We start from the raw sequence: 20605 nt of genomic DNA, 5'->3' as shown, positions 1-20605 counted from the left end.
TGCCCAAGGGGAGAATCTCCTATAAGGTGTGGAGGGAATGACAGCTAGCGCAGAGCTGCTCCCAGCTAATTACAGAGAAGAGGGAGGAATAGAAGAGTGGCATGTCTTCATGGATGCTAAGGGAAGCCAGGCTTCCCCAAAAGAGAAAGCATCATATTGAGCAAAACAGCGCCCCTCTGGCTCTGTATCTCTTCACAGTGCCTTGCAAAAGTATTCATCCCCCTTGGTGTTTTTCCTATTTTGTTGCATTACAACCTGTAATTTAAATGGATTTTTATTTGGATTTCATGTAATGGACATACACAAAATAGTCCAAATTGGTGAAGTGAAATTTAAATTTTTTAAATAAAAAATATAAAAACTGGAAAAGTGGTGCGTGCATATGTATTCTCCCCTTTTGCTATGAAGCCCCTAAATAAGATCTGGTGTGACAAATTACCTTCAGAAGTCACATGATTAGTTAAATAAAGTCCACCTGTGTGCAATCTAAGTGTCACATGATCTGTCACATGATCTCAGTATATATACACCTGTTTTGAAAGGCACCAGAGTCTGCAACACCACTAAGCAAGGGGCACCACCAAGCAAGCGGCACCATGAAGACCAAGGAGCTCTCCAAACAGGTCAGGGACAAAGTTGTGGAGAAGTACAGATTAGGGTTAGGTTATAAAAAAATATCAGAAACTTTGAACATCCCACGAAGCACCTTTAAATCCATTATAAAAAAATTATGGAAAGATTATGGCACCATAACAAACCTGCCAAGAGAGGGCTGCCCACCAAAACTCACGGACCAGGCAAGGAGGGCATTAATCAGAGGCGCAACAAAGACACCAAAGACAACCCTGAAGGAGCTGCAAAGCTCCACAGCGGAGATTGGAGTGTCTGTCCATAGGACCACTTTAATCCGTACACTCCACAGAGTTGGGCTTTACGGAAGAGTAGCCAGAATAAAAGCCATTGCTTAATATTATTGTTGGATCTAATTTTAACAGCTAACATTTTGATGGCAATAATAAATAGATATGCCTATAGTGGACAACCTTGTTTTACTCCTCTTGACAGTTTAAACCTTTCTGAGATACTATTACTATTACTAGTACTATTTTACACCTAGGGTTACTATACATAACTTTAACCCATTTTATAAGATTCTCCAAAATTGAAATATTCCAGACATTTATATTCTATTGTTTCCAGGACTTGTCTTATATTATCTCCAATGAATCGTCCATTTAAAAACCTGTCTCATTAGGACAAACAATGTCTGACAATACCTTTTAAATTCTATGTGACAAAAATGTAGCTAGAATTTTTGCATCACAACACTGAAGTGTAAGAGGCCTCCATTTTTTTATGGACTGGATCTTTATATATACCACTTGGATCCTGTTTCAGTAATAATGAAATCAGCTTCAACTGGTATGCCATCCAGCCCTGGAGTTTTCCCGGACTTAATTGCATCAAGAAGTTCCTCCTCTGTAATTTGTTCTTCACGTGGGTATTTCTGTACAGATGTTAATTTGACGTTATTCATAGGAAAATCCATACAATTAGCTTCGGTTAGTGGAGATGGAGGAGACTGAAACGAAAACATATTCTTAAAGTACTTTACTTCCTCTTTCAAAATATTGTTCGTGGTAGCATTTCTATGTTGAAGATCGAAAAAGAATTTGGTGCATTTTCCCCCATATGCCATTCAGTTAGCTTTTTTTGATGATATAGTACACTGGGGCCGGTTTCACAGACAGGGCTTAGATTAAGCCAGGAGTAGGCCTTAATTTATACTAGTTAAACTAGGACATTTAAGTAGCTTTCATGAACTTAAATTTGGCTTAGTTAGTCAGAGACTTTGGAGTCCTGGAGTAAGGTAGGTAAGCCTAAATGAGAACACCTGTGTTAAGCCTGATTAGGCTAACTATGAGCACATGCTGTCGGTCTAATGGTGCTCATAAAAACCCAGAATGGAATAGAAAACACCATTACTAGTGTGAATCTTGAGACAATAGCAGAGGCAAAAATAATTAGTAAAATTTTTTGGGGTGAGTATGAAAACACTCTACTAAAACAAATTTTGTCAAACCATCCAGTTATTGAAACTAAAAACCATAATACTGGGCTGCAATTTGCAGTGAATTCAATGCAAATTAAAATGTAACCACAAGAAGAGTACAACAACTTCAGGTGAGATATTTTCATTATCAGTATTTCACGTTTCTCATATTCATATTTTTGTGACATCACTTATATTGAATGATATCTGCCTATATAGACTTTGTGGAAGAACCTTAAACTGGCTTTAAAGAGAGAGAATGCAGAGATCAGAGGAGAGCGATTTATTACTGGTGGTGGACCACCAGAAAAAGACAAGACTGATGAATTGAGTGACTTGCTGTCTGGAATAATAGAGCACCAGCAACCTCTGGATGGTATAACACACGATGACCATTTGGACAGTTCAGATGAAGAACTGATCAGGTACATATACCAAAGAAAGTAAATTGGTTGCTTCGTTTGGTAAATATATTCCACTGTCTGTGTCAATCTTTACTCTTCTTTCATTCTAAGGACCATATGAGTTTATTTGTGCTTCTAAAGGTGTTCTTTTTCCAGAGGAAAGGAATCTGAACAGGTTGGAAGAGCCAGTGCACAGTGAGTGTGTACCCTCTACATCTGCTATAGCATCCCTGAGAGAAGATGCTGCCATCACCTTTCAGCAGAGAACAAAAAAGATGACCATGCATCAAAGTTAGCCAGAGTGTCATGTTTTGTCATTGATCATCATGTCTTGTCCCTGTGCTTCCCTCTGCTGGTCTTATTAGGTTCTTTCCCTCTTTCTATCCCTCTCTCGCTCTCTCTCTCTATCGTTCCGTTCCTGCTCCCAGCTGTTTCCCATTCTCCTAACTACCTCATTTACTCTTTCACACCTGTCCCCTATTTTACCCTCTGATTAGAGTCCCTATTTCTCCCTCTGTCTTCCGCTTCTGTCCTTGTCGGATTCTTGTTTGATGTTTGCTGTTCTGTGTCCTTGGTCCGCCCTGTCGTGTTTTTGCCTTCTTCAGATGCTGCGTGTGAGCAGGTGTCTATGTCAGCTACGGCCTGTGCCTTCCTGAAGCGACCTGCAGTCTGTGGTCGCGTCTCCAGTCGTTCCTCTCTACTGACGAGAGGATTTCAGTTTCCTGTTTTGGATTTACCTATGATAATTTCCAGGAGAATCATTGTTTGTTTAAGCCTGGAATAAAGACTCTGTTTCTTTAAGTCGCTTTTGGGTCCTCATTCACCAGCATAACAGAAGAATCCGACCAAGAATGGACCCAGCGACTACGGATTCTCGCAACACTGCCGTCGAGTTCCAGGGAGCAATGCTCGGCAGACACGAGCAGGAATTGTCTGCTGCTCGTCATGCCGTTGAGACCCTGGCCGCTCAGGTCTCCGACCTCTCAGGACAGTTTCAGAGTCTTCGTCTCGTGCCACCAGCTACTTCCTGGTCTTCCGAGTCTCCGGAACCTAGGGTTAATAACCCACCATGTTACTCTGGGCAACCCACTGAGTGTCGCTCCTTTCTCACCCAGTGTGATATTGTGTTCTCTCTCCAGCCCAACACATACTCAAGAGAGAGAGCTCGGATCGCTTACGTCATATCACTCCTTACTGGTCGGGCTCGGGAGTGGGGCACAGCTATCTGGGAGGCAAGGGCTGAGTGTTCTAACGATTATCAGAACTTTAAAGAGGAGATGATACGGGTTTTTGATCGTTCAGTTTTTGGGAAGGAGGCTTCCAGGGCCCTGGCTTCCCTATGTCAAGGTGATCGATCCATAACGGATTACTCTATAGAGTTTCGCACTCTTGCTGCCTCCAGTGACTGGAACGAGCCGGCGTTGCTCGCTCGTTTTCTGGAGGGACTCCACGCTGAGGTTAAGGATGAGATTCTCTCCCGGGAGGTTCCTTCCAGCGTGGACTCTTTGATTGCACTCGCCATCCGCATAGAACGACGGGTAGATCTTCGTCACCGAGCTCGTGGAAGAGAGCTCGCGTTAACGGTGTTCCCCCTCTCCGCATCTCAACCATCTCCTCCCACCGGCTCAGAGACTGAGCCCATGCAGCTGGGAGGTATTCGCATCTCGACTAAGGAGAGGGAACGGAGAATCACCAACCGCCTTTGCCTCTATTGCGGTTCTGCTGGACATTTTGTCATGTCATGTCCAGTAAAAGGCCAGAGCTCATCAGTAAGCGGAGGGCTACTGGTGAGCGCTACTACTCAGGTCTCTCCATCAAGATCCTGTACTACCTTGTCGGTCCATCTACGCTGGACCGGTTCGGCTGCTTCCTGCAGTGCCTTGATAGACTCTGGGGCTGAGGGTTGTTTTATGGACGAAGCATGGGCTCGGAAACATGACATTCCTCTCAGACAGTTAGGGAAGCCCACGCCCATGTTCGCCTTAGATGGTAGTCTTCTCCCCAGTATCAGATGTGAGACACTACCTTTAACCCTCACAGTATCTGGTAACCACAGTGAGACCATTTCCTTTTTGATTTTTCGTTCACCTTTTACACCTGTTGTTTTGGGTCATCCCTGGCTAGTATGTCATAATCCTTCTATTAATTGGTCTAGTAATTCTATCCTATCCTGGAACGTTTCTTGTCATGTGAAGTGTTTAATGTCTGCTATCCCTCCTGTTTCTTCTGTCCCCTCTTCTCAGGAGGAACCTGGTGATTTGACAGGAGTGCCGGAGGAATATCATGATCTGCGCACGGTCTTCAGTCGGTCCAGAGCCAACTCTCTTCCTCCTCACCGGTCGTATGATTGTTGTATTGATCTCCTTCCGGGGACCACTCCTCCTCGGGGTAGACTATACTCTCTGTCGGCTCCCGAACGTAAGGCTCTCGAGGATTATCTGTCTGTTTCTCTCGACGCCGGTACCGTGGTGCCTTCTTCCTCTCCCGCCGGAGCGGGGTTTTTTTTTGTTAAGAAGAAGGACGGTACTCTGCGCCCCTGCGTGGATTATCGAGGGTTGAATGACATAACGGTTAAGAATCGTTATCCGCTTCCCCTTATGTCGTCAGCCTTCGAGATTCTGCAGGGAGCCAGGTTCTTTACTAAGTTGGACCTTCGTAACGCTTACCATCTCGTGCGCATCAGAGAGGGGGACGAGTGGAAAACGGCGTTTAACACTCCGTTAGGGCATTTTGAATACCGGGTTCTGCCGTTCGGTCTCGCTAATGCTCCAGCTGTCTTTCAGGCATTAGTTAATGATGTACTGAGAGACATGCTGAACATCTTTGTTTTCGTTTACCTTGACGATATCCTGATTTTTTCACCGTCACTCGAGATTCATGTTCAGCACGTTCGACGTGTACTCCAGCGCCTTTTAGAGAATTGTCTCTACGTGAAGGCTGAGAAGTGCGCCTTTCATGTCTCCTCTGTCACATTTCTCGGTTCTGTTATTTCCGCTGAAGGCATTCAGATGGATCCCGCTAAGGTCCAGGCTGTCAGCGATTGGCCCGTTCCTAAGTCACGTGTCGAGTTGCAGCGCTTTCTCGGTTTCGCTAATTTCTATCGGCGTTTCATTCGTAATTTCGGTCAAGTGGCTGCTCCTCTCACAGCTCTGACTTCTGTCAAGACGTGCTTTAAGTGGTCCGGTTCCGCCCAGGGAGCTTTTGATCTCCTCAAGAAGCGTTTTACATCCGCTCCTATCCTTGTTACTCCTGACGTCACTAAACAATTTATTGTCGAGGTTGACGCTTCAGAGGTGGGCGTGGGAGCCATTCTGTCCCAGCGCTTCCAGTCTGACGATAAGGTCCATCCTTGCGCTTATTTTTCTCATCGCCTATCGCCATCGGAACGCAACTATGATGTGGGTAACCGCGAACTGCTCGCCATCCGCTTAGCCCTAGGCGAATGGCGACAGTGGTTGGAGGGGGCGACCGTCCCTTTTGTCGTTTGGACTGACCATAAGAACCTTGAGTACATCCGTTCTGCCAAACGACTTAATGCACGTCAAGCTCGTTGGGCGTTGTTTTTCGCTCGTTTCGAGTTCGTGATTTCTTATCGCCCGGGAAATAAGAACACCAAGCCTGATGCCTTATCCCGTCTCTTTAGTTCTTCTGTGGCTTCTACCGACCCCGAGGGGATTCTCCCTGAGGGGCGTGTTGTCGGGTTGACTGTCTGGGGAATTGAGAGACAGGTAAAGCAAGCACTCACTCACACTGCGTCGCCGCGCGCTTGTCCTAGTAACCTTCTGTTCGTTCCTGTCTCTACTCGTCTGGCTGTTCTTCAGTGGGCTCACTCTGCCAAGTTAGCTGGCCACCCCGGCGTTCGGGGTACGCTTGCTTCTATTCGCCAGCGGTTTTGGTGGCCTACTCAGGAGCGTGACACGCGCCGTTTCGTGGCTGCTTGTTCGGACTGCGCGCAGACTAAGTCAGGTAACTCTCCTCCTGCCGGTCGTCTCAGACCGCTTCCCATTCCTTCTCGACCATGGTCTCACATCGCCTTAGACTTTATTACCGGTCTGCCTTCGTCTGCGGGGAAGACTGTGATTCTTACGGTTGTCGATAGGTTCTCTAAGGCGGCACATTTCATTCCCCTCGCTAAGCTTCCTTCCGCTAAGGAGACGGCACAAATCATCATTGAGAATGTGTTCAGAATTCATGGCCTCCCGTTAGACGCCGTTTCAGACAGAGGCCCGCAATTCACGTCACAGTTTTGGAGGGAGTTCTGTCGTTTGATTGGTGCTTCCGTCAGTCTCTCTTCCGGGTTTCATCCCCAGTCTAACGGTCAAGCAGAAAGGGCCAATCAGTCGATTGGTCGCATATTACGCAGCCTTTCTTTTCGAAACCCTGCGTCTTGGGCAGAACAGCTCCCCTGGGCAGAATACGCTCACAACTCGCTTCCTTCGTCTGCTACCGGGCTATCTCCGTTTCAGAGTAGTCTTGGGTACCAGCCTCCTCTGTTCTCGTCCCAGCTCGCCGAGTCCAGCGTTCCCTCCGCTCAGGCTTTTGTCCAACGTTGTGAGCGCACCTGGAGGAGGGTCAGGTCTGCACTTTGCCGTTACAGGGCGCAGACTGTGAGAGCCGCCAACAAACGTAGGATTAAGAGCCCTAGGTATTGTCGCGGTCAGAGAGTGTGGCTTTCCACTCGTAACCTTCCCCTTACGACAGCTTCTCGCAAGTTGACTCCGCGGTTCATTGGTCCGTTCCGTGTCTCTCAGGTCGTCAATCCTGTCGCTGTGCGACTGCTTCTTCCGCGACATCTTCGTCGCGTCCACCCTGTCTTCCATGTCTCCTGTGTTAAGCCTTTTCTTCGCGCCCCCGTTCGTCTTCCCTCCCCCCCCCCCGTCCTTGTCGAGGGCGCACCTATTTACAAGGTACGGAAGATCATGGACATGCGTTCTCGGGGACGTGGTCACCAGTACTTAGTGGATTGGGAGGGTTACGGTCCTGAGGAGAGGAGTTGGGTTCCATCTCGGGACGTGCTGGACCGTTCGTTGATTGATGATTTCCTCCGTTGCCGCCAGGGTTCCTCCTCGAGTGCGCCAGGAGGCGCTCGGTGAGTGGGGGGGTACTGTCATGTTTTGTCATTGATCATCATGTCTTGTCCCTGTGCTTCCCTCTGCTGGTCTTATTAGGTTCTTTCCCTCTTTCTATCCCTCTCTCTCCCCCTCCCTCTCTCCCTCTCTCGCTCTCTCTCTCTATCGTTCCGTTCCTGCTCCCAGCTGTTTCCCATTCTCCTACCTCATTTACTACCTCATTTACTCTTTCACACCTGTCCCCTATTTTACCCTCTGATTAGAGTCCCTATTTCTCCCTCTGTCTTCCGCTTCTGTCCTTGTCGGATTCTTGTTTGATGTTTGCTGTTCTGTGTCCTTGTTCCGCCCTGTCGTGTTTTTGCCTTCTTCAGATGCTGCGTGTGAGCAGGTGTCTATGTCAGCTACGGCCTGTGCCTTCCTGAAGCGACCTGCAGTCTGTGGTCGCGTCTCCAGTCGTTCCTCTCTACTGACGAGAGGATTTCAGTTTCCTGTTTTGGAGTTACCTATGATAATTTCCAGGAGAATCATTGTTTGTTTAAGCCTGGAATAAAGACTCTGTTTCTTTAAGTCGCTTTTGGGTCCTCATTCACCAGCATAACACAGAGAATTTCATGAGCATAAAATTAAATATCTGAAGGAAGAACATGAAATGAAAATGAGAATTATACAGGTTGAATTAGATATGAAGTTGAAAGAGAGAGGTATGATCCAAAAAAAGATACAGTAATGAGACTTTTGTGATTACCAGCCATGGTGAACAATATGATATGTTAAAAATAAATGTTTTGTCATTTGGATATTCATGAGTGAGAGTATTTTAATCACCACAAACTAGATTTTAAACCAGCCTTGGTTTAGTCACTCATATCATTTTGCTGCACACTATTTGAATTTTGTACAGAACCAACATTATCAAAGCAAAAATAAGCCATAATGAATACATTCCATATGTAAAAATATCTTATCTAGTTGAAGTGCTGCAATGTGAAAGCAATTGTGTGCAAGTCCTCATTGGTCATTGCCTGCCTCAGCCATGGGCACATCTGCTTGATCCTGGACAGCAATGCTGCTTCAGGTAGTTGTGCAACACAGCTGCAGCAATGATCACCTTGCAGCATATTTTTGGCTTGAAACAAAATGCATTGCATAAACACTGGAATCAATTTTTCCTTACTCCAAACATACGCTCGACCATCCCTCTCGTGTTGATATGAGCTTTGTTGTATCTTTGCTGCTCAGCTGTTGTGGGATTTATGAATGGAGTGAATAAACAGTTACTCTGACCATATCCACTGTCACCAAGTAGTAGTCCACTATGTTGTCCTCTCTGAAACTGAGTACACAATGGAGAGTTGAGAAAAATCCTTGAATCGTGAGTTGCACCTTTCCAACAGGCAACAATGTTTGAAAACTCTAAATTAGGAGTGCATACACCTTGAACATTGATGGAAAACCAGTTCTTATGGTTCCTGTACTCCTCAACATCATTTCATAAATGGCCCTGCAGACTTTGAACTATTCTACACACAGTTGCTTCACTGGCACCACACAAATCACCAGTTCCACGATGAAAGATTCCAGATGCCAAAAACCTCAGTGATCAGAACTTGGAGAGAATTCTTTGAGATAGAGAGGAAAGTCTAGGCTCAAGCAAAGATATGATCTCCAATGTATTTTCTTTGTACATACGAAAGCGGTCTCGAAAAGCTATTTCATCAAAGTAATTTATTAATGGATTACTCCTATCCACAAGTACTTGTGTGGCTGGCCTCTGTAGTGCATGTTGGTCTTCATTTAGATATTCCAAATAGTCCATGCTCCCTCACAAACAGTACTAAGCAGAGGTTAAACCTGCCTTTTTGAAGGATTTATTGAAGGTTCAATTTAGTCCTAGAGTAGCTCTAATCCTCCCTCTTGCAATTGGCTTTGTTAAATCCAGAACAGGCTAAATCTATTTTAAGATAAGTCTGTGCAAGTCGCTTTGCGTTAAGACAGCTCGAACAGGCATTTTAGTCTGGGACTAATCTTAAACCTTGGATCTTTCTTGAATAAGTTCCTCAATTTATTTTTGTTTTTCCTTTAACTTATTCTGTGCCTCTATGGTACAGTTTTTATTGCTATCTAACTGTACTGTTAGTCCTTTAATTTCCTTTGGTAATATGGACTCTTTTGACCTAAATTGCTTTTGTGTTATAGATAGAATTGCATGGCCTCTAAAAGCGCATTTAAAAGTGTAAGGGGATCAATAATGGGATCCCTTATTGTATGGGACACTTTTAAACATGCCTTTAAAATTGCTGTACCCATATTATGTCGGAAAAAGTCAGTTATAAATTATTCTGTCCTATTTAATAACAAGTTATCATCCAGTAGGCTTTGATAAAATATCCAATATCCTCGCCAACGCGGAAATTCTGTAAGAGTATGGAAATTATGCCAATTATGTGATGATCCGACCGCATTCTGTCCCCTATCAACACTTTTTAAACTTTTGGTGCCAGAGAGAATGACAAAAGAAAGTAATCAAGACGACTAGCGTGATTGAGCCTCTGCCATGTATATCTCACTAGGTCAGGGTATTTAAGCCTATATATCCACTAATTCCAATATTTCCATGACATTCATGATTTGCTTAAGTACCTGAGGGTGATAGCTTGTAGTTTGATTTCCTTTACTGTCCATATCAGTATTTAAAACCGTATTAAAATCTCCCACCATAATAATAGAGTCTAGTGTTGCTTGTAGAGTTGATAAATTCTTATATATATTTTCAAAGAAGCTTGGATCATCATTATTTGGACCGTATAGGTTAATAAGCCATATCTGTTTTTTGTCCAATTACATATTTAAAACAATCCACCTACCTTGAGGATCTGTTTGGACAATTTGCACATCTGGATCAAAATTACTGTTAATTAATATCACCCATTTAGAATTTCTTTGCCCATGGGAGAAATATATTTTGCCCCCCAGTCCTTTTTCCACAAAACTTCATCTAAAATTGTTGAATGGGTTTTCTGTAAACAATAGATATATTATTATTTCTCTTTTAGCCAGGTAAATACAGATTGTCTTTTCTTATTGTCTGCTAAACCATTACAATTATAACTGGCTATACTTATTTCACCATTTACCATGGATAGATAACTCTGTCACCACCGATAAATCCACTATAATTTAACATTTCAATAAGCATTTTTCTACGGCTGGCCATGCTTTCCACCTGGCTACCCCTACCCCGGTCAACAGCACTGCACCCCCCACAGCAACTCGCCCAAGCCTTCCCCATTTCTCCTTTTCCCAAATCCAGTCAGCTGATGTTCTGAAAGAGCTGCAAAATCTAGACTCTACAAATCAGCCAGGCTAGACAATCTGGACACTTTCTTTCTAAAATTATCTGCCGAAATTGTTGCAACCCCTATTACTAGCCTGTTCAACCTCTCTTTCGTGTCGTCTGAGATTCCCAAAGATTGGAAAGGAGCTGCGGTCATCCCCCTCTTTAAAGGGGGGGGACACTCTTGACCCAAACTGCTACAGACCTATATCTATCCTGCCAAGTCAAGTCAACAAACAGATTACCGACCATTTCGAATCCCACCGCACCTTCTCCGCTATGCAATCTGGTTTCAGAGCTGGTCATGGGTGCACCTCAGCCACGCTCAAGGTCCTAAACGACATCATAACCGCCATCGATAAGAGACATTACTGTGCAGCCGTATTCATTGACCTGGCCAAGGCTTTTGACTCTGTCAATCACCACATCCTCATCGGCAGACTCAATAGCCTTGGTTTCTCAAATGATTACCTCGCCTGGTTCACAAACTACTTCTCTGATAGAGTTCAGTGTGTCAAATCGGAGGGCCTGTTGTCCGGGCCTCTGGCAGTCTCTATGGGGGTGCCACAGAGTTCAATTCTTGGGCCGACTCTCTTCTCTGTATACATCAATGATGTCGCTCTTGCTGCTGGTAAGTCTCTGATCCACCTCTACGCAGACGACACCATTCTGTATACTTCTGGCCCTTCTTTGGACACTGTGTTAACAACCCTCCAGACGAGCTTCAATGCCATACAACTCTCCTTCCGTGGCCTCCAATTGCTCTTAAATACAAGTAAAACTAAATGCATGCTTTTCAACCGATCGCTGCCTGCACCTGCCCGCCCGTCCAGCATCACTACTCTGGACGGTTCTGACTTAGAATATGTGGACAACTACAAATACCTAGGTGTCTGGTTAGACTGTAAACTCTCCTTCCAGACTCACATCCAAAGTTAAATCTAGAATTGGCTTCCTATTTCGCAACAAAGCATCCTTCACTCATGCTGCCAAACATACCCTCGTAAACCTGACCATCCTACCGATCCTCGACTTCGGCGATGTCATTTACAAAATAGCCTCCAATACCCTACTCAATAAATTGGATGCAGTCTATCACAGTGCCATCCGTTTTGTCACCAAAGAGCCATATCCTACCCACCACTGCGACCTGTACGCTCTCGTTGGCTGGCCCTCGCTTCATACTCGTCGCCAAACCCACTGGCTCCAGGTCAACTACAAGACCCTGCTAGGTAAAGTCCCCCCTTATCTCAGCTCGCTGGTCACCATAGCAGCACCCACCTGTAGCACGTGCTCCAGCAGGTATAGCTCTCTGGTCACCCCCAAAACCAATTCCTCCTTTGGCCGCCTCTCCTTCCAGTTCTCTGCTGCCAATGACTGGAACGTACTACAAAAATCTCTGAAACTGGAAACACTTATCTCCCTCACTAGCTTTAAGCACCAGCTGTCAGAGCAGCTCACATATTACTGCACCTGTACATAGCCCATCTATAATTTAGCCCAAACAACTACCTCTTCCCCTACTGTATTTATTTATTTATTTTGCTCCTTTGCACCCCATTATTTCTATTTCTACTTTGCACATTCTTCCACTGCAAATCTACCATTCCAGTGTTTTACTTGCTATATTGTATTTACTCCGCCACCATGGCCTTATGTTACCTCATTTGCTCACATTGTATATAGACTTATTTTTCTACTGTATTATTGACTGTATGTGTAACGTCCTGACCAGAGTTATTATGTGTTTTGCTTGTTTAGTGTTGGTCAGGACGTGAGCTGGGTGGGAATTCTATGTTGTGTGTCTAGTTTGTCTGTTTCTATGTCCAGCCTAATATGGTTCTCAATCAGAGGCAGATGGTAATCGTTGTCCCTGATTGAGAATCATATATAGGAGGCTTGTTTTGTGTTGGGATTTTGTGGATGTTTGTTTCCTGTCTCTGTGGTTGTCTGCACCAGATAGGTCTGTCTCGGTTTTTGCACATTTTGTTATTTTGTATGTTGTTTGTAGTGTTTCACTTGTTCTTTTATTAAACATGTTGAACACTAGCCGCGCTGCACTTTGGTCCTCTCCTTCACCTATGGAAGAAAGCCGTTACAGAAACACCCACCTAACCCGGACCAAGCAGCGTGGCAACGGGCAGCAGCAACAGCAGCAGCGGTACCAGGAGGAATGGTCATGGGAGGAAATCATGAACGGAAAAGGACCCTGGGCAAAGGTTGGAGAGAATCGCCGCTCTCGGGAGGAGAAGGAGGCAGCCACAGCCCAGGAGCGGTGGATTGAGGAGGCAGCACGTAAGAGAGGCTGGAAGCCCGAGAGGCTCACCCAAAAATTTATTGGGGGGAGGCTAAAGGGGAGTGTGGCGAAGCCGGGTTGGATACCTGAGCCAACTCCCCGGGCTTACCGTGGAGTGAGAGGGCGTCGTACTGGTCAGACACCGTGTTATGCGGTAAAGCGCACGGTGTCCCCAGTACGCGTGCTTAGCCCAGTGCGGGCTATTCCACCTTGCCGCACTGGTAGGGCTAGGTTGGGCATCGAGCCGGGTGCCATGAAGCCGGCCCAACATATCTGGCCTCCAGTACGTCTCCTCGGGCCGGCGTACATGGCACCAGCCTTACAGGTGGTGTCCCCGGTTCGCCTGCATAGCCCAGTGCGGGCTATTCCACCTCGCCGCACTGGCAGGGCTACGGGGACCATTCAACCTGGTAAGGTTGGAGAGGCTCGGTGCTCAAGAGCGCGTGTCCTCCTTCACGGTCCGGTATATCCGGCGCCACCTTCCCGCCCCAGCCCAGTACCACCAGTGCCTACACCACGCACCAGGCTTCCAGTGCATCTCCAGAGCCCTGTTCCTCCTCCCCGCACTCGCCCTGAGGTGCGTGCCCTCAGCCCGGTACCTCCAGTTCCGGCACCACGCATCAGGCCTATAGTGCGTCTCAGCCGGCCAGAGTCTGCCGTCTGCCCTGCGGTGCCTGAACTGCCCGTCTGCCCAGCGGCGCCTGAACTGCCCGTCTGCCCAACGCCGTCTGAACTGTCCGTCTGCCCAACGCCGTCAGAGCCATCCGTCTGCCAAGCGCCATCGGAGCCATCCGTCTCCCCAGCGCCATCTGAGCCATCCGTCTCCCCAGCGCCATCTGAGCCATCCGTCTCCCCAGCGCCATCTGAGCCATCCGTCTCCCCAGCGCCATCTGAGCCATCCGTCTCCCCAGCGCCGTCTGAGCCATCCGTCTGTCCCGAGCCGTTAGAGCCGCCCGTCTGTCCCGAGCCGTCAGAGCCGTTCGTCAGTCAGGAGCCGCTAGAGCCATTCGTCAGTCAGGATCTGCCAGGGCCGCCAACCAGACAGGATCTGCCAGAGCCGCCAACCAGACAGGATCTGCCAGAGCCGCCAACCAGACAGGATCTGCCAGAGCCGCCAACCAGACAGGATCTGCCGGAGCCGTCAGTCAGCCATGAGCGTCCAGAGCCGTCAGCCAGTCATGAGCTGCCCTACAGTCATGAGCTGCCCTACAGTCATGAGCTGCCCTACGGTCATGAGCTGCCCTACGGTCATGAGCTGCCTTACAGTCATGAGCTGCCTGACAGTCATGAGCTGCCTTACAGTCATGAGCTGCCTTACAGTCATGAGCTGCCTTACAGTCATGAGCTGCCCTACAGTCATGAGCTGCCCTACAGTCATGAGCTGCCCTACAGTCATGAGCTGCCACTCAGTCATGAGCTGCCACTCAGTCATGAGCTGCCACTCAGTCATGAGCTGCCACTCAGTCATGAGCTGCCACTCAGTCCGGAGCTGCCACTCAGTCCGGAGCTGCCACTAGTCCGGAGTTGCCCCTCTGTCCTGAGCTACCTCTCTGTCCTGAGCTACCTCTCTGTCCTGAGCTACCTCTCTGTCCTGAGCTACCTCTCTGTCCTGAGCTACCTCTCTGTCCTGAGCTACCTCCAAAATCATGTGGGGGCCTTGGGGAGGATCCTTAGGCTAAGGTCGTGGGCGAGGGTCGCCACTCAAAGGACGCTAAGGAGGGGGACAAAGACAGTGGTGGAGTGGTGTCCTCGTCCACCGCCGGAGCCGCCACCGCGGACAAATGCCCACCCAGACCCTCCTCTTGAGTTGTAGGGGTGCGTTCGGAGTCCGCACCTCAGGAGGGGGGTACTGTAACGTCCTGACCAGAGTTATTATGTGTTTTGCTTGTTTAGTGTTGGTCAGGACGTGAGCTGGGTGGGAATTCTATGTTGTGTGTCTAGTTTGTCTGTTTCTATGTCCAGCCTAATATGGTTCTCAATCAGAGGCAGATGGTAATCGTTGTCCCTGATTGAGAATCATATATAGGAGGCTTGTTTTGTGTTGGGATTTTGTGGGTGTTTGTTTCCTGTCTCTGTGGTTGTCTGCACCAGATAGGTCTGTCTCGGTTTTTGCACATTTTGTTATTTTGTATGTTGTTTGTAGTGTTTCACTTGTTCTTTTATTAAACATGTTGAACACTAGCCGCGCTGCACTTTGGTCCTCTCCTTCACCTATGGAAGAAAGCCGTTACAGTATGTTTGTTTTACTCCATGTGTAACTCTGTGTTGTTGTATGTGTTGAACTGCTTTGCTTTATCTTGGCCAGGTTGCGATTGTAAATGAGAACTTGTTCTCAACTTGCCTACCTGGTTAAATAAAGGTGAAATAAATAAAAATAAATACATTTACAATAATAAGATACACATTTCTAATCTATTCATCATAATATATGTTTGTAAACTCACCATTAAAAGGTACCATAGTGATTGAGTGTCCATATAGCTGTACCATGATATTTGCATTGCTACTAAGTAAACCTCCAATTGGTCCCCACTATTCCACCTGCTAAAACCCCTCCTCATCCCGAGTTGGGTTGTCATCCCAATGCCCTGCAGACCACCCCGGACCCCCCGGATCCCATGGGCCCGGAGAGACCGGGACACATTCTTTGAAAAGAGCAAACAGTGCCACCCACAGATCAACCGCCAAATGCATTTCCATCGCCGTCACCTTAATTTGTATTATACGTATATAGCCATGAAAAAATATATATATATTTCAAAAATCCTGTTTATCTTATTTACCATAATTAGCTATTCATATTTGTAGTAATGTAAGCAGTTTATGCAAATTATTTTTACCTCTCACCAGATTATTTTAGCAAACAATTATTGTGAATCATCCTATATTGTCCCTAACATCTTTTACTCACTCGCAACAGTTGTTGGATGCACACACACACACACACACACACACACACACACACACACACACACACACACACACACACACACACACACACGCACCCATACACACTCATACACACTCAACCCCTTTCCCCCACAACAACCATAGACTCAGATTCTCGACAGTTGCACCATCACAGAGCCCAACTCAAGAAAGGTCTTGATTTATGAATGCATATAATGTTATAGCTGTATGAGAAGGCCTGCAAAACTTAGAAAAAATTGGGCAGAAATGGGGAGATTTGATTAACCATTGTCACATCCTAGGTGATGGAGGTCAGATATACCCCCTTCCCCTGAGACCCTGAAGCACCCACACATGGTCCCCCGTAGTGACCATATTTCCAAGCATCTCCGTGCAGTCAGACCTTTGATTTTGTGCCACCATAGCCATAATAATATGCCCCTTCACTGAATGTCCGAGTGTGACCCCCTCCCCATGGGTTACTGCAGCCAGTGTTGCCAGCACTGCCACTGCCTGGGTGGGGGTACCCCACCGGAATCCCCACCGTCTAGGTACAAGGTCGTCAAGGTTCTCATTAGCCGCTTTGAGAATTTCCTTGTATATTATGCTCTCCCATCAGAGGGCTTGTAATTATCTATACTGGCCAAGGATTTTGACTGCGATTCATGAAAGGAAGTTAGTAGGGTGAGTCAACATGTTTTTACTACTTGCACACACACACACACACACACACACACACACACACACACACACACACACACACACACACACACACACACACACACACACACACACACACACACACACACACACACACACACACACACACACAGAGAGAGAAAACAGTACCATGGACAGCCACATCATATTTAGCTTACGATGATTGGACTAAATTGTTTTTGGCATCTTTCAGTTGTCACCTGTATTAGACTAAGCATAGGGGAGTTCATGATATTGAAGTTGAAATGGTGCTGAAATATTGGAGGCAGCTCCTGTTTTCTTTGTGACTTGTGGCAGCCTAACTCTCCATGGTTCTAAATCAATAGTTGTTTAGTAGTCTGAAAATGTCTGAAATATGCACTTGCTTGACCATGCTGTAGGTCATGTAACTGTTTGTTACATGTAATATGCTATGTGGACTTCACCAGACAGATGTTGCTCTCCGGTTTTGTGATGAAACACAGGTGTGGTTGAATTTATTCTGCCACTGTTTCTTCTTATTGTCTCGGCCTTAGGCCTATATTTCACGGTGGCAAGGCTTATAAACTAACAGGTTATAGAGCAAAGAATGTAATTATCAAAACACACATGTTGTAATATGGCTTTTTTCCCCTAGCTTGGCTTCCCCAATGATTTTAACCACGCACTGCTACTGGAATAGAGGAGGTATGAAGGAAGACACGGGTGAGAGAAGAAGAGGGTGGGCTGAGAGCGAAGAGGGAGGAACACGAGAGTGGGAGTGTGAAGAAACAAAGAAGAGAAGAAGTGAGATGGAAAGAGGGAGGGGTGTTTGTGAAATGGATGGAGTGTCAGGATGACAGGGGATAGGAGAGAGAAACAAGATGTATTTTAGTCAGTTCTTCCCCATAAAATATCTTCTCTTATGGTTTCATGATTTTCTTCAGCTCATCCTACTCCCTGAATAGATTTAATAGTATTACATTAGCGGTTTTCATTGCTGCATGAATATTCAATCAGCCATGTACTAGACAATCACCTGCATTCTTGTACTGTACTCTCTACCTTCTGATGGATCCCACTAACGCACAGCACACACAAACACGCGCGCACACCAACACACGCGCACGCACACAAACACACAGTGAGAGAGAGAGAGACACACACACACAGTAGCAAAAATCACCCCCACACACACACGTTTTAAGAAACAATGGATTTGCTGCATGGCTGAAACATAATGAATACTCTGTTCTACTGTTGAAACCGTCAGAACCTGGGAGGTAACATTGATGCAATGGAGAGAATCCTACCAGTTAGATTTTTATGTGTTGTGGAGACGGTGACATTACAAGGCTGAGAAATTAATTTATTTCCGCAGAACAATAGATTTTATCCACTACACAGGAGCCACCAATAGTTATTGTTATTGTTTTTCACCTTGACATCACTTGAAAGGGCAGATTTCATTTGATTTAAATGCTTGTAATCGGAGGTGTATAGGAAAGAAAATAACTCCCAAATGCCCTTGCATCAGATGAAGTTGAGTTTTATGAGTTTCTGGATAAAATCGATTCTGGTGTACACACGCACACACGCACGCACACACACACTCCTCAACTAGATTTCATGGCTGATGCCACGAGGCTTTCTGAGAAAAGGGTCATCTGAAACAAACTGTAATTTACAGCATGGAAGGAAGCAGATTGGTGTTGCTGTGCGTTTTGTTGCCAACCTTACTTTGCTACCTGACAACTTTACGCTTTTTACTTTTTAATTACCGTTTATATCTTTAGTTTTTCCCTCACAACTTTTTTTTCATTCAACTTTTTCACTCCGGACGCTTTATCTGGACATGGTTCGTCAGCACCTTCAACAGCCGAAACTAAGAAGTAACATTAACATGATGTCTTCTAATTGCAGTCACTGTACTCATAATATACAGGAGAACGATCGCATTACGGCGAGGATAGCTGTGCTGCAAGCCCAGCTTCAGAGCAATCGTTAGGCAAGGGTAATTTCAGTGTAGGAAAGGATGAAACAGCGTCTGTGCCACCAGTAAGTACAGATAGTAGTATAAATCCCCTCGCACAGTCCCCGCAGCCGGACAACTTTCTCATGGCTTCTGGAGGGAAATGCTGTAGGAATGCTCAGCTGGTGTCGCTCATTCAGCCGACAGAAACTTTCAACCGGTTTTCCCCATTAAGTAGTGAGTCGGAGTCTGAGGCCGAGCCTTCTCTTGTCTCTACTCCTCCCGTTACGGGGTCTGAGACGCCGAAGCTTCCCACCATTAGCTCTGACAAATTGAAAACCCTAGTCATTGGCGACTCCATTACCCGCAGTATTAGACTTAAAACGAATCATCCAGCGATCATACACTGTTTACCAGGGGGCAGGGCTACCGAGGTTAAGGCTAATCTGAAGAGGGTGCTGGCTAAAGCTAAAACAGGCGAGTGTAGAGAGTATAGAGATATTGTTATCCATGTCGGCACCAACGATGTTAGGATGAAACAGTCGGAGGTCACCAAGCGCAACATAGCTTCAGCGTGTAAATCAGCTAGAAAGATGTCGGCATCGAGTAATTGTCTCTGGCCCCCTCCCAGTTAGGGGGAGTGATGAGCACTACAGCAGAGTCTCACAACTCAATCGCTGGTTGAAAACTGTTTTCTGCCCCTCCCAAAATATAGAATTTGTAGATAATTGGCCCTCTTTCTGGGACTCACCCACAAACAGGACCAAGCATGGCCTGCTGAGGAGTGACGGACTCCATCCTAGCTGGAGGGGTGCTCTCATCTTATCTACCAACATAGACAGGGCTCTAACTCTTCTAGCTCCACAATGAAATAGGGTGCAGGCCAGGCAGCAGGCTGTTAGCCAGCCTGCCAGCTTAGTGGAGTCTGCCACTAGCACAGTCAGTGTAGTCAGCTCAGCTATCCCCATTGAGACCGGGTCTGTGCCTCGACCTAGGTTGGGCAAAACTAAACATGGCGGTGTTCGCCTTAGCAATCTCACTAGGATAAAGACCTCCTCCATTCCTGCCATTATTGAAAGAGATCGTGATACCTCACATCTCAAAATAGGGCTACTTAATGTTAGATCCCTCACTTCAAAGGCAGTTATAGTCAATGAACTAATCACTGATCATAATCTTGATGTGATTGGCCTGACTGAAACATGGCTTAAGCCTGATGAATTTACTGTGTTAAATGAGGCTTCACCTCCTGGTTACACTAGTCACCATATCCCCCGTGCATCCCGCAAAGGCGGAGGTGTTGCTAACATTTACGATAGCAAATTTCAATTTACAAAAAAAAATTATGTTTTCGTCTTTTGAGCTTCTAGTCATGAATTCTATGCAGCCTACTCAATCACTTTTTATAGCTACTCTTTACAGGCCTCCTGGGCCATATACAGCGTTCCTCCCTGAGTTCCCTGAATTTCTATCGGACCTTGTAGTCATAGCAGATAATATTCTAATTTTGGGTGATTTTAATATTCACATGGAAAGTCCACAGACCCACTCCAAAAGGCTTTCGGAGACATCATCGACTCAATGTGTTTTGTCCAACATGTCTCTGGACGTACTCACTGTCACAGTCATACTCTGGACCTAGTTTTGTCCCATGGAATAAATGTTGTAGATCTTAATGTTTTTCTTCATAATCCTGGACTATCGGACCACCATTTTATTAAGTTTGCAATCGCAACAAATAATCTGCTCAGACCCCACCCAAGGAGCATCAAAAGTCGTGCTATAAATTCTCAGACAACACAAAGATTCCTTGATGCCCTTCAAGACTCCCTCTGCCTACCCAAGGACGTCAGAGGACAAAAATCAGTTAACCACCTAACTGAGGAACT

Source organism: Salvelinus namaycush, chromosome 1 (assembly GCF_016432855.1).
Source record: "Salvelinus namaycush isolate Seneca chromosome 1, SaNama_1.0, whole genome shotgun sequence".
NCBI classification, from domain to species: Eukaryota; Metazoa; Chordata; class Actinopteri; order Salmoniformes; family Salmonidae; genus Salvelinus; species Salvelinus namaycush.
Note: the sequence above shows the minus strand (reverse complement) of the source record.